The sequence below is a fragment of the Camelus dromedarius genome, chromosome 12, assembly GCF_036321535.1.
Source record: "Camelus dromedarius isolate mCamDro1 chromosome 12, mCamDro1.pat, whole genome shotgun sequence".
NCBI lineage: Eukaryota > Metazoa > Chordata > Mammalia > Artiodactyla > Camelidae > Camelus > Camelus dromedarius.
Genome location: NC_087447.1, coordinates 59,782,910 through 59,804,165, shown reverse-complemented (window position 1 = coordinate 59,804,165; position 21,256 = coordinate 59,782,910). Strand labels below are relative to the sequence as shown.

The 21,256-nt window shown below is 41.1% G+C and overlaps 1 long non-coding RNA gene across 16 annotated transcripts in view; it reads right to left on the bottom strand.

The window, feature by feature from the left end:
• Positions 1-21,256, bottom strand: part of LOC105098005 (uncharacterized) — a 230,439-nt gene that overhangs the window by 146,122 nt on the left and 63,061 nt on the right. Inside the window, exon 4 of one of the 16 annotated variants that reach the window (XR_010383467.1) lies at positions 14,456-16,083. The exons of the other annotated variants lie outside the window; for them this stretch is intronic. This is a non-coding gene — a long non-coding RNA (uncharacterized LOC105098005). Of the gene's footprint in view, positions 1-14,455; positions 16,084-21,256 lie in introns of those variants that run through there. 16 annotated transcript variants of the gene reach the window in all.

Sequence of the window (21,256 nt, the reverse complement as noted above, 5' to 3'; positions counted from 1 at the left end):
CATTTTTTAAAGTTTATGATTGCATCCCAAATCTTCTTGATGCAAAAAAAAAAAGTATTCACCTTGTAGAAATAATTTTTTCTTACAGGATAAAATGTTAGAGATCATTGGATAATTTAGAGATATTAGACATATCTAGTATTTAGATAGATAGATATTATTTACTATTCTATAGATAGTAAATTTATTCCCACTTAGATAACTTAATCCTTCTTTAAAGTTTATACAGTGGCATTGTAAATCCTATGTTTTATAATCCCTTAGAGATATTCAGTTGCTCAATAGTCATTTAATATTGACTCTCAGAGTACATTAAAATAAGTTAATTCTCTCAACAGGCATTAATTCTGAAGTATCAGCCTTATAGTTCACATTAGGAAGAGAAAGGTGGCAAAGTTCCTGCTTTCAAAGAACTCATACTCTAGGAAGGGATATGTGTATAAATAAAATCAATCATAATACACTGGGATAAGTACAGTAAGAGGACTGCAGAGGTATGACTATTTTTTTGGTATGTTTATTTTTTAATGAATTTTTATCCCAATGTCTTAGTTTTCTTTTTTGCCATTAAAAAAGTAACAAATCCAGTGGCTTAACCCAACACCCATTTGTTACATCAGAGTTCTGTACATTGGAAGTCTGGGTGAGTCTGAAAGGCTCCTCTGCTTAGGGTTGCATAAGACACAATCAAGATGTCTGTGAGTCAGGCTACTATCTGGAGGCCCTGGAGAAGAATCCACTTCCAAGTTCAGGCAGATTGTTGGCAGAATGCAGTTCCTTGAGGCTATGGGACTAAGGTCCCTGTTTCTTTTCTGACTATCAGCTGGAGATCACTCTTGGCTGCTAAAGGCTGGCCCTCTTCACTGGCAATTCACAGCATGGGTGTCTGCTTTCTTCCATACCAGCCGAGCATGTCTCCCTGACTTTGTCTTCTGAGTTTCTTTCTTGTCCTTGATTTGTTTTAAGGGTTCGTGTGGTTATGTTGGGTCCATCTGGATAATCCAGGATAAGCTCTCTATTTTAAGTTCAATTGTTTAGTAACTTCACTTACATCTACCAAGTCCCTTTTGCCATGTAAGCTAATATATTCTCAAAGGTGATATGTCATCATATTCATAGTTTCCAGGAATTAGGGCAGGACATCTTTGGAGGCCATTTTTCTGCCTACTATACCTAATAATAGTTGTTTTAGTTTTAAAAGTCAAATAGCGTTAAAAGACAGAAGGGAAAAAAGAGGTCCTATACCCTCCCTCATTCTGTATTCTGTTCCTCCAGATCCACTATGTTCAATTATTTTGCTATTTCTTCTAAATGTTGCCTCTACATTTAGAAACTGCATTTACTAACAATTGGACTTCTAGTTTGAGATAAGATGTGATAGACTCATTCTCCTTGCTCCTCTCTACTAAGTACAACTAAAAAACCTGGAACTATTACAGCAAGGCGGAGAGGGTATAGCTCAGTGGTAAGGTGTGTGCCTAGCATGCACAGGGTCCTGGGTTCAATCCCCAATACCTCTGCTAAATAAGTGAATGAATAAATACAACCTAATTACCTCCCCTGCCTCCAAAAAAAGTATACAGTGCTATATGTCAGTTACATCTCAATAAAACTAGAAGGGAAAAAAAATTTAAAAAAGAAATATTACAGCAGACAATCATAGTAGGATCCTAAATCCTGAAGTGTGGAAAGAAGGCAGACCAGGTCACCAGCTAGAGACCCCAGGACTTAAAGAAAAGACAAGGGCCTGGCATCTCCCACTTCACCCCATGAACAATCAGGGAAGGAGGCCAGACTAGCACATTCTAACTACACAGGCAGCACCAGCAGGGACTGGGGGGAAGCCTTCCTGGTACCTGGTGGTGCAGAGAAGAAGTTTCTACCTTCACAGGCCCAACCTCTCCCCCTCTCCACCTAAAGCTACCAGGCCCAGGGAGCTCATCTCTCCCACTCCAGGCGACAGAAGCAGAAATCAAACAAGAGATGCAATGGCACCAAATAAAGGAAGCCAGCCAGAATCACAGGGAATGGGCTCTGAAAACTAAGTTGTCATGGAAACACGGCCTTTAAAAGTAGACCAGGACCTGTATGCTAAACCTAAGGAGGGTGACTGCTCGCTAAAATAGAAGATTTAAATAGAATTTAGAATCTCCTAATATCCCAAATTTTGATAAATCACCTGACATACCAGAATAGATAAACAAGATTGTACTGTACAGCACAGGGAAATATATACAAGATCTGGTGGTAGCTCACAGAGAAAAAAAATGTGACAATGAGTATATGTATGCTCATGTATAACTGAAAAATTGTGCTCTACACTGGAATTTGACAGAACATTATAAAATGACTATAACTCAATAAAAAATGTTTAAAAAAAATAGGAAGCAATCTCAACTTGAAAGAGAAAGACAATCAAAAGACACTGAGATGGGGGGAGGGTACAGCTCAAGTGGTAGACTGCATGCTTAACATACACAGGGTCTTGAGTTCAATTCCCAGCACCTCCTCTAAACATACATACATACATAAACCTAATTACCTTCCCCTTCCAAAAAAAATAAATAAATAAATAAATAATTTTATAGAAGACACTGAGATGGAATCAGATGTTGGAATTATTTGACACATTTTAAAGCAGCCCTAATAAATATAAGAATGTTATAAATACTCTTGAAACAACTAAAAACTAGAAATATCACAAAAGAGAAGATACAAAAAACCAAAAATTACAAAACTGAAAATCACAATAACTAAAATAAAGTTTCACCACACTTATTTAACATAGTATTAGAAATTTTAGCCAGTGCAGTAAGGCAAGGGAAAAAAAGAAAAAGCAGATAGATTGGAAAAGGAGAAATCTGTCTCTGTTTGCAGATGACATGACATGAATGTACACATAGAAAACATCAAGGCCTCTACAGAAAAAGACTCCTATAACAAGCAAGCAAGTTCAGCCAGGTGGTAGAACACAAGATCGACACAAAAAAATCAATTACATTTCTACATACTAGTGATGAATGTGTTGTGAACACCAAAATTTAAAAAAACACAGTAACATTTACAGTTGTTTCAAAGAAAGTGAAACATTTAGGTACAAATCTAACAGAGGATGCAGAAGAGCCGTATGCTGAAAATTACAGAACGCTAATCAAATAAATCAAAGACAACCTAAATAAAAAGTTCATGGATTGGAAGGCAGTAAGGATGTCAGTTCTCCCCAAACTGATCTATAGGTTTAACAAAATTCCACCAAAGTTTTTTGTAGATATAGAAATTATTTTAAAATTTATGTGGAAGTTAAAGGACCTAGAGTAGTTAAAACAAGTTTGAAAAAGAATGAAGTGGGAGAAAAAAAGCTACAGTAATGAAAACAAAATGGTACTGGCAAAGGGACAGACGCATAATTCAATGGAACCCAATGGAAACAGAAATAGCCCCACACGAGCATGACCAATTGACTTTTGACAAAGATCTAAAAGTGAATTCAATGGAGGAGTGATAGCCTTTTCAAAAAGTGGTGCCACAGCAACTGGACAGCTATAGGCAGACAAACAAACAAATGAAAAACACAAATCTTTCCATTTAAAAAAGAAAGAAAAATAGAAAATCTTCAGGACCTACGGCCTGTGAAGAGTCTTATTTTTGACATGAAAAGCATGCTCTGTAGAATGGGAAATTGATCAATTAAATTTCTTTAAAAATAAAAACTTTTTCTCTGCAAAAGACCCTTTTTAGAGGATAAAAAGACAGTAACATACAGGTTGAAAGAAAGTATGTATAAACCACACATGGAGCAAAGGACCAACAACTAGAATATATAAAGAACTCTCAAACTCGCCAGTAAAAAATATACATATATGCAATCCAGTTAGAAAATGGGCAATAGACACAAACAGACATTTTACTGAAGAGGATACACAGATGGCAAATAAACACATGCAAAGATGGTCAGCATCTTTAGCCATTAAAAGAAGACAAATTAAAACTGCAGTGAAACACCACCACACACCTGTCAGAATGACTAAAACAAAAAGAAGTGGTAACAACAAAGGCTAACAAGGATGTAGAAAATCTACATCACACGTGCAATGTTGGTAGGAGTGTAAACTGGCACAACTGCTCTGGAAAGGAGTAAGGCAGCTACTTATAAAACTGGGTGAAGTGTACATGAGACTTCTCTGGACATTTTGGGACAAATTTCTATGAATTTATCATTCTAAAGCAAAAACATTTTTTAAATATATTTACCGTTATATTTTGTGTCTCATGTTTAAACATTTTCAACCTACTTCCTATCATAGAAAATGAAGATTTTAGCTTTCTTTATTTCTGCTTTCCCCTTCATCCCACATTGCCCCATTTACAGTTATTACCACTATTATATATTATTATCACTATGACTGGTTAAATCTGTATGGAGTATTTTTATTGCTGTGATGACATAAATATTATTAACTGCTCAATGAAGTAGTCTATTACTATGACATTTCTTTTCTTATACAAATTTTCATTTGCTTCTATGACTATAGGACTAAGCCTTCTTCTGACCCTTTCCAAAGTTCTATGCAATACTGCACATGGAAAACCTGTCAGATAACCAATTCTACTTGTTTCCCATTTCCTCCTTGGAGTCTTTTCTGAGATTTTCTGTCTTATACTCCACCTGGAGGCCGGTCTACCTGGATCCTGCTGCACAGTGGAGATCCTGGAAATTCTGTCACCATTCTAGGAATTCACCTCATCTTTCTCCTATGCTGGATGATTCCACTCTCACAATGCCATGTTTTCCTGTCTTCATATACTCCCTTTTTTGTTTTTGATGGTGCAAACCTCCCAGCAACTTCTTGAGAAGGGCATGCAGACTGAGATCTTCTATGACTTTTCCTTTATCCTCACACCTCACTGATCATTGAGTTGGACATACAATTCTATGTTGAAAATAATTTTCCCCTCAGAATTTAGAAGGCATTAACCCATTATCTACAAACTTTTATTCTGAACACAAAATCCTTATATATACCATTTTTACTGTCTTTTAAATTGATATTTTATCATTGGTGTTTGCAAATTCATGACAGCTTGTTTTGGTGAATTCTTAGTAGGCCTTTGCAACTAGAAAATTCATATCCTAAGAAATGTTGTTCTGTTATTTCTTTGATAATTTCCTTTTTTTTTTTTTTTGATTTCCTGTTCTTTTCCCCCAAACTTCCATTGTTTAGATAATATCTTCTAGACTGATACTTTAAATTTTATTTCTTCTATTTTTATCTTTTTTCTTTCTTGGGGATGATTTTATTAACTTTATCTTCTAAACAATGTTCTTTTACTTTGAGTATTATATTTTAATTTCTAGGAACTCTTTCTTACTTTCTGACTGTTCAGTTTTAAAGGTGCCTGATCACTTCTCATGGATACAGTGTCTTTCTTTATCTCTGTGAGTATTAATTTTAATCTCTTACAAATTTTCTTCTACTCCTTATATTGCCTCTGTTTCTTCCAAGGATTTCTTTTCTTTTTGATTTTTTGTTTTGATTTCTCTCTTTTATTTTGGAATTACTGTGTACATATTTAGGGCTTCCTGATTGATATATATTGCTCTAAAGTAACTGGAAGGTATTCCAGCCTTTATATTTGCCTTCCCCAAATTTCAATATATGTAGGTCTTTTTTCTCTGTCAGTTATGTTTTTCCCCTCCAGAGAAGAATCCTCCAGGCCACTATCAGGGATATATAAGCCTAGCTACTGACATTTTGAAGCTAGATGAACGAAGGGGACTAGGACGGGAAATCGTACCTTCCATTTGTAGACTTTAACTTCACCACTCTGTTTTAAGTACAGAGCTTCACCTCTTTGTTGAGTGTCCCCAAATCCATAGCTTCTGTGTTTTAATTTTTCAAAAGAATATACCTCCAACGCCCTTCACTGGTGGAGAAAGGGACCTAGGTGAACTGAGCTCTTTTTTGTAGACATCTAGGTAGCCCTCTTGTTGTCAGCCCAGTCATAAATCTCAAGAACTTTTTTTCACTTGGAAAAGAAAAAAAAAAAAAAACAGGAATGCAATTATTAACCCAGTCCCTATTACATCTCTGACACTGTGCTGTCATTGTATTTACGTTGTCCCATTTAATCCTCTCTACTACCTTATGAGATACATCATGCCTACTTTAAAGAAGCTGACGTACAAAGAGGCTAATGAAGTTTCCCAGTGTCACACAGCTAGCACTTGGGAAATTCGCTTTCATTTCATTTGGAGCCCCTTATTCTCCTATCAAAGTTTGTGCAAAGGTTCTAATGGAGGGCACTAGAGTATTAGGAATGTCCCTCTGGATTTTATTCATCAGCCCATAGTAATGACTTCTTAGATGCTCCTTGACCTGAAACACATGATCCCACCTGCTGATCCCCTGGGGCACAGGCATCTTTTCTAAACGGGTAAAGGCAATGGCTGCCATCCATGCAACTCAGCCGTGCTGCACATTCTGTCTGTGGTCTGGGAACTTCCTGGAGGGCAGTCTTTAGTTGGACATGAGATCATAGACCATGAGAGCAAAGAAGAACCATAGCCTATTTCTCAATTTAGGAACATTCATGAGGAAATGAATTAGCCTGACTATTTTTTGAAATGGGAAATGGAAAAATAAAGAGTGAACAAATTAATAGCTTGATAAATTATTGTGCTACACACAGATTACTTAAAAAAAAATCTGGTCACTTCAGCACTCTCTACAATGCCACTGATTTTTTAAATTATGTCTTTTATTTTTCATTGAGGTCACTTGCAACTGTACTATGTGAATTGCATTTTTTTTTTTTTTGAGCTTTGAAATTTCTCTAGAAGACTTCCCTTCCAGATGTTTCACGATGCTGTGTCATGACTGTTTTCTTCTCTGAACTTCTTGAAATCTACTTCCTAAAGCAAACTTTAGACTATGCTGGATCTTTCCCTGGCTATGAGATCAGCTAACAAACACAGCAGCTTCTGCCCAAAGGCAAATCTCTTTCCTTTCACTATATGTTGAAGTCCCAAATATTATTCCCCTAGATACTTTACCTTCTTCTCAGGAATGAAACTGTCTAAAAGACAGTGAAGAATTTGTCAGAAACTGTTCTCTGAGCCAAAGGAGTGTTTTGACAGAGGTTCTGGGTTCACTTTGTGTCTTTTCTCGGTCAGGATGTGTCATTCATTTCTGTTGCTGGTCCCTGCTGCTTGTAGAGGACACTCACTGTGCAGCCACCTCCCTCCTGCCTTCCTCATGAAAATGGACTCGAAAATGTAATGTGCAGATTTCCACTGTGAATACATTCTTGATACACAGAACTCCAAATCCCAGCCTAAAAGATGCGTTTTTTCCATATAAGGCTCACACGTAAATCACCATATTTCAATCTTGAGTTTCAACCCAGCAAGTCTTAGTAATCCTTATAAGATTAATGGTTATTATGAGGTAATAATCTCAATTTCATAACTTACTATATAGTATACATTTTCTTAGCCTCTTTATTACTTTTTTTTTTTTTTTAAGAATTACCGGATACTTGGTTTATCTTCCCTTCTTCATTTTATCTCAATGTATTTTCACTTACTCTCTCCCTGGTTTGGTATTGTTTAATTGACAAATATACTATCCAGTAGACCCTAACTTCTCAAAGCTCACAGTACATAATGAGCACCCGCAGAACAAATTTATAGAGTTGCAAATTCAGGGGTTCCCAATCCCCTTTTCCCAATGGGCTCAGTAGGTTTATGACTGGGCCCAGGAATCAGAATTCCAGACAATAATTCTGATGCAGACTACCCTTTGAGAAGTACCATTCCAGACACACAAATGTTCCCCCTTAAGCAAGACAGGCTACTCTATCCAAGAACCCATTACTCTAGTATCTTAAGCTATTGTCCAGAAATCCAAAAGACTGCCAATACCATCTGTGTAGCCAAATGTTCAGCTCCAAGACAACGTTCCTCTTCTAAAATCTTATAGATAGAAAATTATGTTGAAAATACCACCTAGGATCTGTAGTTCCTTTACTTCCTTTAATTTCCTACCCAACACTTCAGAAAGAACTTGATTTTCTTATGTCTTTAATCTTGACACAAGTCAGTAAGAGTGAGAAATACTTAGCCATCTTGCTAAAGCTATCCTTTGGGGGAAAAAAAAAACACAACTCCTAAATGATAAGGATGTTTACATTCATCTGCATCTCAATGAATCAGCAGAAAGTTACCAACAGCCATGCCAGCTTATCCCTGCCTCCTATGATCAATGTCAAGCTTTCCCTTTCCCAACAGTGCTTGAAAATCATACTTACTGGATCATGTGTTTTCCAAAAGATCTGAAGTCTCTAAATCAGTAGTTCTAAACCAAGTGCAGTATTGACCCAGGGGACATTTGGCAATGTCTGGAGACATGTGTGATTGTCATGAGTGGAGAGAGGGGAGCTACTGGTATCTAGTGAGTAGAGGCCAAGGATGTTGCTAAACACCTACAGTGCACAGAAAATAAGTGTAAATTGTACTGATACTGAGAAACTCTGTTCTATATAAAACAAGTTTCAAACCTGCCAAGAATACACAATAATGAGCACACACTCTTTAACCATTTTTGTTGCTTATTAAACATATACATCCCATTAGATCGGTGTCATAGCTTCTCCAACTTCATGTAGTGTCGACTGAAACAAAATGCACAACCTAATTGTGTTTTACTCAGCAGAACTGCTAAGGACTTAAGCTCAGAAGACAGCCTCTGAGATGGCTCTGAGGGACTGCTCCAATGAGGTAAGGGAGGAGGCAGGATATATAGGAGCTCAAACAAAAAAACCCAGACCTTCAGTATGGCTAGTCGCTTAAGAACCTACAGGATACACTTTTCTTTATCACTAATCTGCCAACACAGAGAAGACATCCAGCTGCTTCCCTCTTCTTTTGGAAAGGAACCAGCTTGAATTAGTTCACAATTAGTTAGTTTACCTCGGGTGAGAAGAACTTAGTGTGCATCAGTCAAAGCTCTGCATTGTTGGCCTCAACGTCCACTGAGGGAACAGAATGCTCTACAGGGGTGCAACTCAAAAGCTGGTCTGCCTTCCGGCCCCGAGGGCAACACCTGTGGCTTGTTAGCAATGCAGATCAGGGGCCTCCCAGGACTGCAGTGGTTCTCAAATTTCTGCATGCATAAAAGCCACCTGGAAGGCTTGTTAAAGATCCCTGGATTGCGCCCCAGAGATATAGTAGATCTGGGACGGGGCCCAAGAATCTGCTTTTCTAACAAGTTGCAAGGTGGTGCTATTCTAAAGACCACATTAGGGCTGCTTTTAACCTTTATCTTATCTGGCAGAAAGCTCAGCTGCTTTCAGTTGCAAATAACAGAAACTGGCTTAAATAACAAAGGGAATTTTGTCCTCCTACAAGTTGTAGTTGAGAGGTTTGAGGGCTTCAGCTGTAGCCCAATTAGGATGCCAGCTCCCCGGTTCTTTCCAAATCAACGACCTCTTTTTGAATATAACTGAAAACTGTGCCGCTGTCAGGTGTGGGTGTACTTAGCAACTCATCACCACTCCTCAAATTCATCTCTAACCATGCCCACAGAGCATTTTTAAGCACATTTCAGGGCCTCAAAAAAAAGTAAGTGTTCATCTCTGTCCTTCTTTGAAGATGTCTATTATTTCTACGTGGAACAATTTTTTTTCCCACTTCCACATCCCTTTCCTGTACCGGAATAAGTCCTATGTGCTGCGTAGTGAGTGGAGAACAAATCAGACAGGGTCCTTTAAAAAGCTTTACAGTCCAGCTCAGAAGACTTTCGAAATTTTCTTCACCATCTCTAACATCCTTTCCCCAAACCAACTTAGGAATCCTTGCTACTCCAGTCCATCCTCTTACACAGTGTGTTACATTACACTGTGTCTATACTATAAATACTGTGTATTTAGAAAAATATGGATAAGTATAAAGTAGGCTCAATTATGTAGAAATGGTACCCATGTGGATGAAAATGTCACCTGCCAGATGATCAAACAAAGGATGCCGTGGCCACCAAGCCTTCAGCCCCTGCAGCCGCCCCAGTGATGCACCCTCAGGGGACGCAGGATGGGAAAGAACAGAACACTGGCCTGTCGACAAAAAATTAATCAGTTGATCTAAGAAAGGAACAGAAAATTTTATTCGAGCCAGACTTGAGGATTATTATCTGAGAAGCACATCTCAGAAAGTTCTGAGAACTGTTCTGCTGGTTAGAAATTATCGCCTGAAATAAAATCTCACAACGTGAGAGTTGTGGGTTAAGTTTTATTTGGGGCAAAAGGAGGACTAAAGCCTGGGAGACAGCATCCCAGAAAGCTCTGAGGAACTGTTCCAATGAGGCAGGGGAAAAACTCAGTATTACATATGATTTCAGTGAAGGGGGGGACGTGCAGTCAGGCACACATTTAGGCAGAGGTTTGCTGCTAATCACAAGGAGCAGATGTCACCGTTAATGATTTTAGTGTTTTTCTAGATATGAGGAGATGCAAGAATTGGGCTCATAAAATCTTCTCCTGCAAATATCTGTCTATCTGAAGGCCTGTTCAGCCAGTTTTCCCAGAGCACAGAGTGCCTCACTCCTGACCTGCATCCTGAGCTCCTTTCAGGGAATGTTGGAGGTCAGCGGCTGCAGTGGCTTATGATTTAGTCCAAGCAGAGGTAGATGGCAAGTGCCAATTTTTAGTCAGCAAAATCAAGGCACAATTTTGTGGGAGCCCATGGCTGGGTTAACAAATTGTAACAGATTCCAGCCACTTATCTCCTTAAAGAAGATGTGCTTAGTAACTGCCTTGAGGTTCCAGCAATGACCCAGGCCCCTGGCTATAAACGCTGGGCATGCCTGCTGTTAGCCTTCTATCCCCAAAACAGCCTTGGTCTGGAATGGTAAAAAGCTGCAGACTCAGAGGTGAGAAGGCTGGTTAGCCAAAGACGGGTAAGATCCCCTGAGGGGGCAACCTAAGACAGGCACAGTCCTGAGTCCAAGAAAAATCTTGTTAAGCAGCTGATTCTCATACGTTCCGTCCTGATAAGCTGAAAGGCTCAACACAAACATGATTCACCAAAAAGGGTCTTCTGACCTTGAGCCAAACACCAACAACAAATAAAGCCTTTGTATTCATTGTGATCCCACCCTGTCCTTCCCTAAATTCCTGCTTCGACTGTATTCAATAAATATGAGAGATTTGAGAGGCTCATGGAGTTGGCTCCTGACTCCCTCTCGCTCTCTTGACTTTTCCCCAGAGTCTTGAGTAATTCATTCCATCTCGGTGGGATTTCTGCTGGCCAGAACCCACAACTGGTGATGAACCCACACAATTTTATAAGATTTTTGAGACAGAGGGCTACATATCAAATGATGTATTATTGACAGTTTACATAATCCAGATCTAAGCATCATCCTGGTGGGTCACCTGAGCCCTTACACGCTCAACAAGGAATGTTAACTTTTAAGAAGTTGTCTCGTTGATGCTAGAATATTGCTCTTTTTGGTTGAGCAGGTAATTCTTGCCGATGGGGGGCATCCTTCATAATAAACTCCTTTCTATCCTTACACTTCATCTCTGGTAAGTTCTTTTTCCAACCTGTGTGTCACTGGCTCACCAACCGGCCGCCCCATTGTGTCACGCAGTATTTGGTGGCCCAGACAGACACCCCTCACTTGTGTGGCCTGCTGTTGCCTCTGGCAGTGTGCCCTGATAAACTCCTTTCTATGTACTTTATTGGGTACATCCTTTCACTGAAGCCATGTCACCACATCCCCATACAGACCACCCCACTGTGTCCCACAACAGTTTGGTGGTTACATGATGCAGATATGCAATGCACAGTAAGGGGAGAGGAAGCCAAAGGGCAGACGAGAATTCTTTTTTTTTTTTTTTTTGGAGGGGAGGTAATTAGATTTACTTAATAATTTTTTTCATGGAGGTACTGGGGATTGAACTGAGGACCTTGTGCATGCTAAGCACCCACCCTACCACTGAGCTATACCCACCACCAAGAAGTTTTTATGTTTAAATTTTTCTTGTCTTGCCATAAAATGCGAAATTTTATTTCACAGGCCTTAGATAGCTAACGTGCATATCAAAGGAATGATTTCTGTGAGCCCTGATTCTTGCATCTTCCCATACCAAGAAAAGCACTAAATTCATTACCTTGTGATGTCTGGTTTTCTTTGATTAACAGCAGTTTTGATGTTCCAAGTACATGGTTTTTGTTGCAAAACTCCTATATATCCTGGCTCCTCCCTTACCTCTTCGGAGTAGTGTCTCAGAGCTACCGGAGAGGCTGTTTTCTGGGCTTAAAAGTCCTCAGTTTTGTCTGCCAACTAAAACGTAATTCCCAATGTTTAGGCTATGCATGTTTTTTTCAGTCAACACCCAAACGCTAGGCTTGCTTCTTGGTGGGTGTTTAGCCACAAAGACACAACCAAGCCAAAGTGCGGTAGAAGGAAGGACTTGCTACTTGTAGCAAGTAAGGAGAATGCCTGGGATCTTTCCCAAAGCAGTGCCTCCCAGAACAGCAAAACTGGGGTCAGAAAAGGTCAATTCCATCATCCCTTACATGCCTGTTGATCTGGTAGTTGAGTGTCCAAGGAGGGGATTTAAATTCTGCGAAACAGCTCAAGACAGTGTTTTAGGCTGGTCTTTACTATTGAAAGAGAACTGAGAGTCCTTACAACTGATACATTATCTTTGTTCTTGTTATTTCTCTTGCCTAATAACAGTCCTTTGTTCCTGCGTTCTTTATTCCTCCGAAGATCATTCATACTGAGACCCCTTCAAGGGCAAGCATTATGGTCAGGCTTAGATCACAAAATGGTTAGGCCAAAAAAAGGCTTCTCTTATGTCAAGAAAGCTGTGCCTGATTCTCTTTCTCTGGGGACCCCCTACCCTATTTACTTACAGAAAGAGATAGCTGGGGGTACGTGACAATGTGGCCATGAAGGCCATGGGTCTTTGTAAGTTGGACCAGGTATCCATTCAACTGATCTTAGTAGGATACTTTCATTTTGAAATATGAAACACACGGTAATAAAGATTGGGAAAACATAAAAATCCCATAAAAGAAATCATATTATGTTTTATTAAATCCAAATCTTAAAATAATCTGATGGCGTCTTGAGAAATCAGTAACACTGTGAAGTATTCTTTTTTAATAACACTCTTCTGCCTTGGGACAGTTAACTATAATAACTGTTGTATCTCCATGTAAGCGAAAAGAAGAGAAAAAGCCACGAGGGCCTGGACTGGACATGTCTTCAGTTAAGTAAACCCTCTGAAGTGTACAGAGATGATTTATAACTCCGTCCGAGCCGTTTGCTTTACTGATGCTCTTCCTCCTTCCATCCAGCCTGGTAACATCCTGACAAAGAAACCAAATGACTCAGACTGCGTGTGCATGGTGTGAGCGTCTAGTTTATCTGGAGGCCTTCGTGTTCTTCCCTTGTGCACGTCTAATAATCACCTCTCAAGGTCAAGGAGAGGGGAGCACACACTGTTGAGCAAATGGGAAATAAAACTAGGAAATAAAACTTTTTGGAGAGAAGGCAGAAAAGGAGAATCTGTGCACCCCCTCCCCCACCTTGCCTCTAGGTTGCTCCTTTTTGTCCTTTTCTTCTTTCAGCTCATGAACTCGGGCATTGGCATAGCCAAGATGACTTTTAATGGTTGCATTTTAATCTGTTGCTGTGAACAGTAATGATGGAGACTGTGATCTGGTGACTTGGACAAGGGCCAAGAAAGTGGTAAGACTGTATAGTGAGAAACACAGCCCGGCCTTCCATTGTTTGGGTCTTTCGCACTAGACAGATGGGCGAACCACAGGTAAAGGAAAGCGGTGAGACCCCTGCTGGGCTAATTCTTTAGGAGGGGATCAATATTTTGTGGGTCCAAAAGTTCTTGTAATTTGGGGCATCTAAGAAAAAAGGACACAAAGTAACAAGAAAAATGTGTCACAAAGTGTTTAGAAAATGACAAAAGAAATGGGGAAAATTTCAAATGTAAAGTGCTGACAGATGCTACAAGCATCACAAAATCTGGAAACATAACATAATATCCTTTCTTTTCTTTCTGTTTTGTGTCTGCGTGAGATGATGGTTATTCACTGAATTGGTTCTCTCCTTTCCATCCCATTTAAACATTTTGAAAGAGTTACCTTCTTTCCCGCCACACCTCGATTTTCTCACTTTCTCATTAAAATGAATAAAGCATCATTCTCGTGGATATTTATATTTCCAAATTTACAAGGTTAAATAAAGGTCAGGCCCTGAGCCTAGTAAATTCAATAAGGTTGCCACCATATGAGTGTTCTTAGAGTCAGCCAGCCCTTTTTGTAGCATTTGGGAAATGAAGAGATGCTAAGATAGCTATAGTACTTAGATAAATAATAAACATACTACTTATTTAATAAATATTAAATGAAAATTTAAGACTGAGGTTAATACTCCAGTACTGGAGAAAGTATGGAGAAACAGGTTTTCTTATACAGCATTAGACAGAATGTAAATTGGTAAAACTTTCCTCAGAGCCGGATGACAATATGTACAAAGAAGCTTAATAAATGGAAGGCGTACCCTAACCACAGCACTTCTACAGAATTATTCCAGGGAAATAAACAATTTTAGTCAAAATAATGTGGAAACATAACATAATATTCTTAATAAACTGTGTCTCCCACTGATATGATACTTTTCTCCCCACGCATATATCCAATTCCTGGTGCGATACATGGAGGATTTTTATATACCACATAACTCTGGCCCTGCAGGTTCTGGCATGAAAAGAGGCAATAGACTTAACTGATGTGGTTAAAATGTATTATGACTACAAGTTTTACAAGGCATATTAACATATTGATAGTGTTTCTAGAAGGCAGCCTGCAAAGGCCTAATGTGTCTCCCCAAAATTCATACATTAAATCCTAACTCCCAATGTAATGGTATTAGGAGGTGGGGCCTTTGGTGATTAGGTGATTAGGTCATTAGGGTGGAGCCCTCCTGAATGGGGTTAGTACCTTTATAAAAAAGACCCCGAGAGCTCCCTTGCCCCTCCCTTGCCCCAGGTGAGAACACAATGAAAAGACAGCTATGAGCCAGCGCGCAAGCTCTCAGCAGACACCAAACCTGCCCGCACCTTGATCTTGGACCTTTTAGCATCCAGATCTGTGAGACAGGAATTTCTGTTGTGCGTAGGTCACCCAGTCTACAGTAGTTTGTTACAGCAGCCCTGAACAGGCTGAGACAGGGGAGACAAGGGAGGCGCCCTGATGTTTCAGTTGATTAGCTTCACAGTAAATCCACCTCATGTGCTAAGTGTACTTGGCTAGGAACTCGACTGTTAAAATTCAGCGACTATTTAGAGATCCTGCAATAGGAAAACTGGAGAGAGCTATGAGGCCCATGACAATGTGGAAGGGACACTATTAAAAATATTTTTATACTTTCCTCTTAGAATTTTGATCTATGGGAACGCTTTGCATGTTCAAAAAATAAGTGAATCATTTTTAAGTAAAATTTTAAAAAGAAACCTATGAGACGTGGTTCTAACTCTTACCTTCTTCAAATTAAGCTGGGGTGGAGGGAAAAAAAACAAACTGAGAAGTTCGAGAACTCTCAGGAATCCAACGGAGCTATAGATCTGGTCCCTGTGAAAGTGTCAGGGCAACTCAGGCTTAGTTCTGAGCTGAAGGAAAGAGGATGAGGCCGAACAGGATACAGGGCTAGTCAAGAGGGGTCCTGGTGGCCTCAGATCAGTGCATCCAGAAAAGTTTTTTCATAAAGTCCTGTTTAGAGGGAGAGTGAAGGCCCAGCCGAGCTACTTGGTGCTAAGCAGGAGTCCTGCAACGGGGAGGCCGTGCGAGGCCCAGCTGAAGGGGCTGAGCCCAAGGATGAGAGCAAGGAGTCTGCCTCCAAGAAGACCTGCACGCCCCCTGGCTTGCTCCACACACACTGCAGTCTGGGTGGCCCAGCTCCAGACAGGTTCTGCACCCGATGGGAAACAGCCTTATGGCCTAGGTGGCTGACAGGCTTCCTCATCGCTCCTGTAGGAGCTCCTGGCCTACACCGTCTGTAAACACAATAAAAGAGGTGTCATTTTAAGCCACACCTTTTGAGGCAGTGCAGTCACCAGAACACTTACCTCCATCCATTTATTTCTGAAGCAAGATACTAGGTAGGCACTCAGAGCATAAATTATTTTTAACGTACATTATTTTAAATTATTTAAATTATTTTTACAGTTGGAATTTTTTTTTGTCCAAAGGCCTGGCTTAGTTCCCTCAGTGCACTACAGCACACTGTCAGGTGAAGCAGTGGGACCCCCAGAGACCAGCCCTTGCTCTAACCTCTGGGAGGCCGGCTGCGTCCCAGCCCTACTGTACACACACACTCCAGGAGTGCCAACCTCCCACTGCCTCGCCAACCCTGCTGTGTGTGGTTTCTCTCTATCCTGTGTGCACACTATTCCTCTCACCAGGAGAAGTCTCCTCTGCACCTCCTCCAGTCACTCTCCTCCCCTCCATCACCACCTTCATCCTTATCCAGCTCTCTACAGGGGAAGTGATCCTTTTCTGACTGCACAGCCTCTGCTTTTGTCAGTGTGAGTGACCAGCAGACTGCATGATACTGCCTTTCTGCATAACTCCCTTACAAGACTATGAAATTGTGAAAGGACTTCAGTCTTAAATGGAACAGAAAATAAGAAATGGAGAATCTCATGCATGCAGCCTCAGAAGAAAAGAACTGTGACTGATTTTCAAATATGCCTGATTGACTGAAGACTAAGACTTGTCTCCTGCCCTGTAAACATCTGCTGTGAATCCATTTCCATTCTCAAGCCAGTGAACTTACTGCCAGGACTCTGGTTGGACTTCCCTTGCTCTGCACTCTGGTCCATAAACACAGCCTGCCCCAAATCCTCTTGGACTCTTCTGTGACTTCCTACAGCATGTGTTTCCCGAATTGCAATTCCTCTGCTATTTCCAAATAAGCTTAATTTCTGGTCATCTGAGCTTGCTCCAATTTACCTCTTTATTTAGGCTGACAAAATCCTCAAACATACGGAAAAGTTCTTACTCAGTGTCGTACCCTAAAGCTCCACATGCACACAGGATTTGCTACACAGTAAGTGCCCATTATTTACTCACCAAAAGAATGAATGAACTATAACATGTCCTTAACTACTTCAGGGATTCAGTTCAGGGACTCTTTACCCCAATTTAGTTTTAGTATGTATTGACCAAATGGAACTGGACCTTCACTGCATTCTCAGAGAAAAGCAGAAAGCGTTCTGTGAACCAGTATCAAGACTTGGGCTGGTGAAAGCCACTGGATATATTGATCTGGTCATACAAAGCCAATGGTCATACGGACCTGGCTCCTGACATTCTACGACCCCCTATATAGTCCAATATAAAGTGAAACCCAGCAATCCTGTTGGAAGTAATGAGTTCATCCCTCAGTATCCCTGGAGGACCCTGGTTCCAGGACCCCCACTGATACCACAATTCGTGGATGTTTAAGTCCCTTCTATAAAACAGCACAGTGCGATGAATGTAGTCAGGTTTCCATATCTATAGATGCAAAACTCAGATACTGATGGCTGCCTGTATGTGAGGAAGATCTGAGCGCTCTCTCCTTAAGGCAGGGCTTAGACTAACCTGGCCAGTGTGGGCCATGCCCCTGCTCTGTCGCCATAGCCTAGACCTTCAGGTGGCTGTGGTGAAGGGAAAGGTCTGGACCAACAAAGGCACTGAAAACACCAACCTGACCTTGAACGAGGCTGGGCAAGGGAGCTCAGTGGCCTGAGGTGGCTCGAAATCTATGATCAAATCACCGGGCCCACTGCTGGCCCTGCCACATGCCTCCTGTGGAATGCGGGCAGTCAAACCCTCTGATAAAATGAGGGCAATAGCAGTAACAACATCAGAAAAGTATCCTTGACATTAGCATGCTGATGCATGGGTAAAATGCCTGTCCTTTCACAAATGTCCATTATTGTCGCAAGCAAAAAGGCAGATAAAACACAGTAAAAACCTCAGTAAAAGATGGAGTCCTATCTTTATCAATTCAGCAAATATATGGCTGTATCATTTACCAATGGCCTCGGGCAGGTCACCTAATCCTGCCCAGATACAAAATGGAGATAAAAGTTGCAGTAACCTACAATGTTAATACATGTGACATGCTTAACCTAGCACCTGGCATACACTAACTCCCCATCACAGATTAACAAAACACTGCTACAAACACTTAAATGCTCTTTGGAAGTTTAGGAGAGGGAAATCTTTTATATATTTTTTTAAATTTATTTTTCGCTTTGGAAGAATCAGAGGAGGCTTCGTGACGAATGAAGGATGTTGTCTGTGTCCTGAAATACAGGTATCCTTTTGACATAGAGAAAGACCTCGGAATTTTCTTCTAACCCAGTTAAGTGAAGGGCTACAGCTTGCCAGCTGGTTGTCCTTCTGAAAAAGTGAGGATGATAGTCTAACCTTCGCTACAGCACATGGTAGGAAAGAGGCAGTGAGCGGGGGCGGGGGGCAAGGGGAGGCACACTGAGGATTTCCAGTCTGCCCAGCTCTTGGCAGTTCACAAACTGAGACCCTTAGCGTCTTGTGGCAACTGGGCCCAAAGCCTTTGTCCCAGGGAAATTTCAAAGAGAAGAGCAAACTTCAGCTCTAAAACTGTTCAGTGACTCATCGGCTCTGCTTTGAGCAACAGGAAATAAGATAACCTTTCCTAAGTGAGGGTTAGGCGCACATGCGCACACACACACACATACACACAGTTTTATCTGCTCATCAGTGTGGGAATCCTACTCTGTCTGACTTTGACTCTACTCACACCTCCTCCCGCCGGCAATTTCAGCCACTCCCAGAAAAGGTCCTTGCTGAAAGCAGTGTAACCCAAATGCCTTCTTTAAAAAAGGAAAGAAAGAAAAGGCAAGAGAAATCTTATTGAGTATCCCTGTGGACCTAACTGGCATTAAAATTATAAAGTGACCTTCATTCTATTTCATTGGCAAGAATTCTATTTTAAAAAGAAAATCTGTTAACTGTAAAGGGTTAGGAAAATAGTAATAAACTGAAAGAAAAAAAAATCCCCTGGGGGAGTATTTACCACAGGGGAGAGCCACCCTCAGAGGAGTGAAGGAAACTGCTGGCTTCTCTGAGCCGCTGTGGAGGGTGGGGCGAGGGAATCAAGGTAGCCGCTCTCGCCTTGCTAACCGTGAACTTGAGGACTAGCTGGCCAGAGGGAGCTATAGGCGAGGTGTTGGGATGGGCCAGTCTTCTCAGAAAAGTGATTCCTCAAGTCTCCAGGTTCCTGGAGGTCACATGACAGGTTATTTCTTGGTCTAATCCGAAGACTTTGGAGCCAAAAACATCTCTCTGCCACCCCAGCCCCACCACCTACGGCCACCTCATTCTATTTCCTGTGCTTTGGGGCTTTTTGACTAAGAAAGAATTTTCACTTGAGTTTAAAGAAACGAACAAAGACACACCCCTCCCAAATCCCAAATATACTTTAATTTCAGTCTTGTGCATGGCATGTCCCTCTGAAAGTCAGAACAGGCCTCACTGGGAAACAAAAAATGCATTCTCATGATTTTTACCTGTGGCTTTCTGTGCTGGTTCAGTTTAAATCCTGTTATCCTGTTGCAGAAAGCTCACTTTTGTAGATTCCTCTAATTTTCTGCAAAAGCTGCAAATAATTGTTATTTTCCATCCTCCTGGCCCTTGCAATCTAAGTGTGCAAATGAAAAGACTCTTAGGGATTTACCTGAGGTGGCCCAGACCCCTCAGACCTGACCAAAGGTTTGACTGGCACAAGCAGCAGAGCTCAGAGAGCCCTTCAGAGAAAAACAAACAAAACACCATGACCCCCTCCCTCTGGGCATGACTTCTGGAGACAGATGTCTTAGTGCTTCAGACTTCCAACCCTGGGCGCTTTGCGTTCTATGGAAAAGCATCCATGTGTTCCTGACTCCTTCTTGTGTGGGGGCTTCTCCTGTCCCCGCCCACATCCAGCCTGCCAGCAGGAAGGCTGAGATCAGTCACTTACCGCTTGGTTTGGATTTCAATACTGATACTCACTCTGTAGATGGAAGAAGAAGATTTGTCCCTTACTTGGGGGATGTTAGACACTTCCCATGCATATGGTCAGAAAGAGGAGTTTAAGAGAAAGCCTCAAAATCACACCAGGAAAGCATTTGCTCACTTGGTACAAACAAGAAGCAGAACTTGGATGACATAAAACATGGGCCAAAGAGAGTCTGAGAACTTACTCCTCCCTCTGCCCGATGTCCCTCCTTAGCCTGGACAGCCAAGCTGTTTCTCACTGTCAACAAACTTGTCTCAACACCCTGTTCTCATGACACAGCCTCTTTCCTATCTCTTTTAATTCCTGACTGTCTTTATGCCAGTTGGAAATCCTGCTGTTACAAAAACGAAACATGACTCAAAAAAAAACAAAACAAAACCCAAAAAACTTCCCTCTCTCTCTTCCCAAGTCACATCCCTGCACAGCCTGTTCTTTGACTACGCATGTGATCTCAGTGTCTCATCTGGTCTTGTCTGCTGTTAAGGCAAGTAGGGTGGCCCTCTGGGGTCTCTCCCAGGCTCATTGCTGTTTCCCAACTCTCCACAGCCTCGTTCTGGGCCAGAGGGCAGCCATTTCTAACCCTAAATGCCTCCTCTGGGCTGGCAGAAGTTAGACCGAAGCCAAATTCTGAAATCCACCAAGGTCTTTGAGTCTTGCCTTCACCATCCCCTTTGACACTTTTCTTCCGGTTGGGAAACCATGGGGGCATCTTATGTAGGCACCCAAGCATACTCGCTTATATGAGTTGCAGTGTTGCTAATTTAGCAATATAGTATGACATAGGCAGATGGGAAATAAGACTTAAATATCTTTGCATTATTTCTAAAATATTCCTCTCCATTCTCCCTACATTGTCCTGGTCCAGACCTTTATCATTTTTTCACCTGGATGCTAGATTCCTGACACGTCTCCACGCTTCCTGTCTGCCTCTAACCTCTTGGTTGCATGCATTTCACGACACCACCACTGCAATCTGTAGACAATGAAGGTCTGACTGTAATGCATCCTCTGCTTAAATGCCTTAGCACTTAAAGCATAAAAATCTAAGATTCATAGATTCAGTTCCCATCTCCTGCTTCACCCCAAGGGACACTTCAGAACTGCACACATAAAACTGTTCCTTGACCACTCCATGCTGA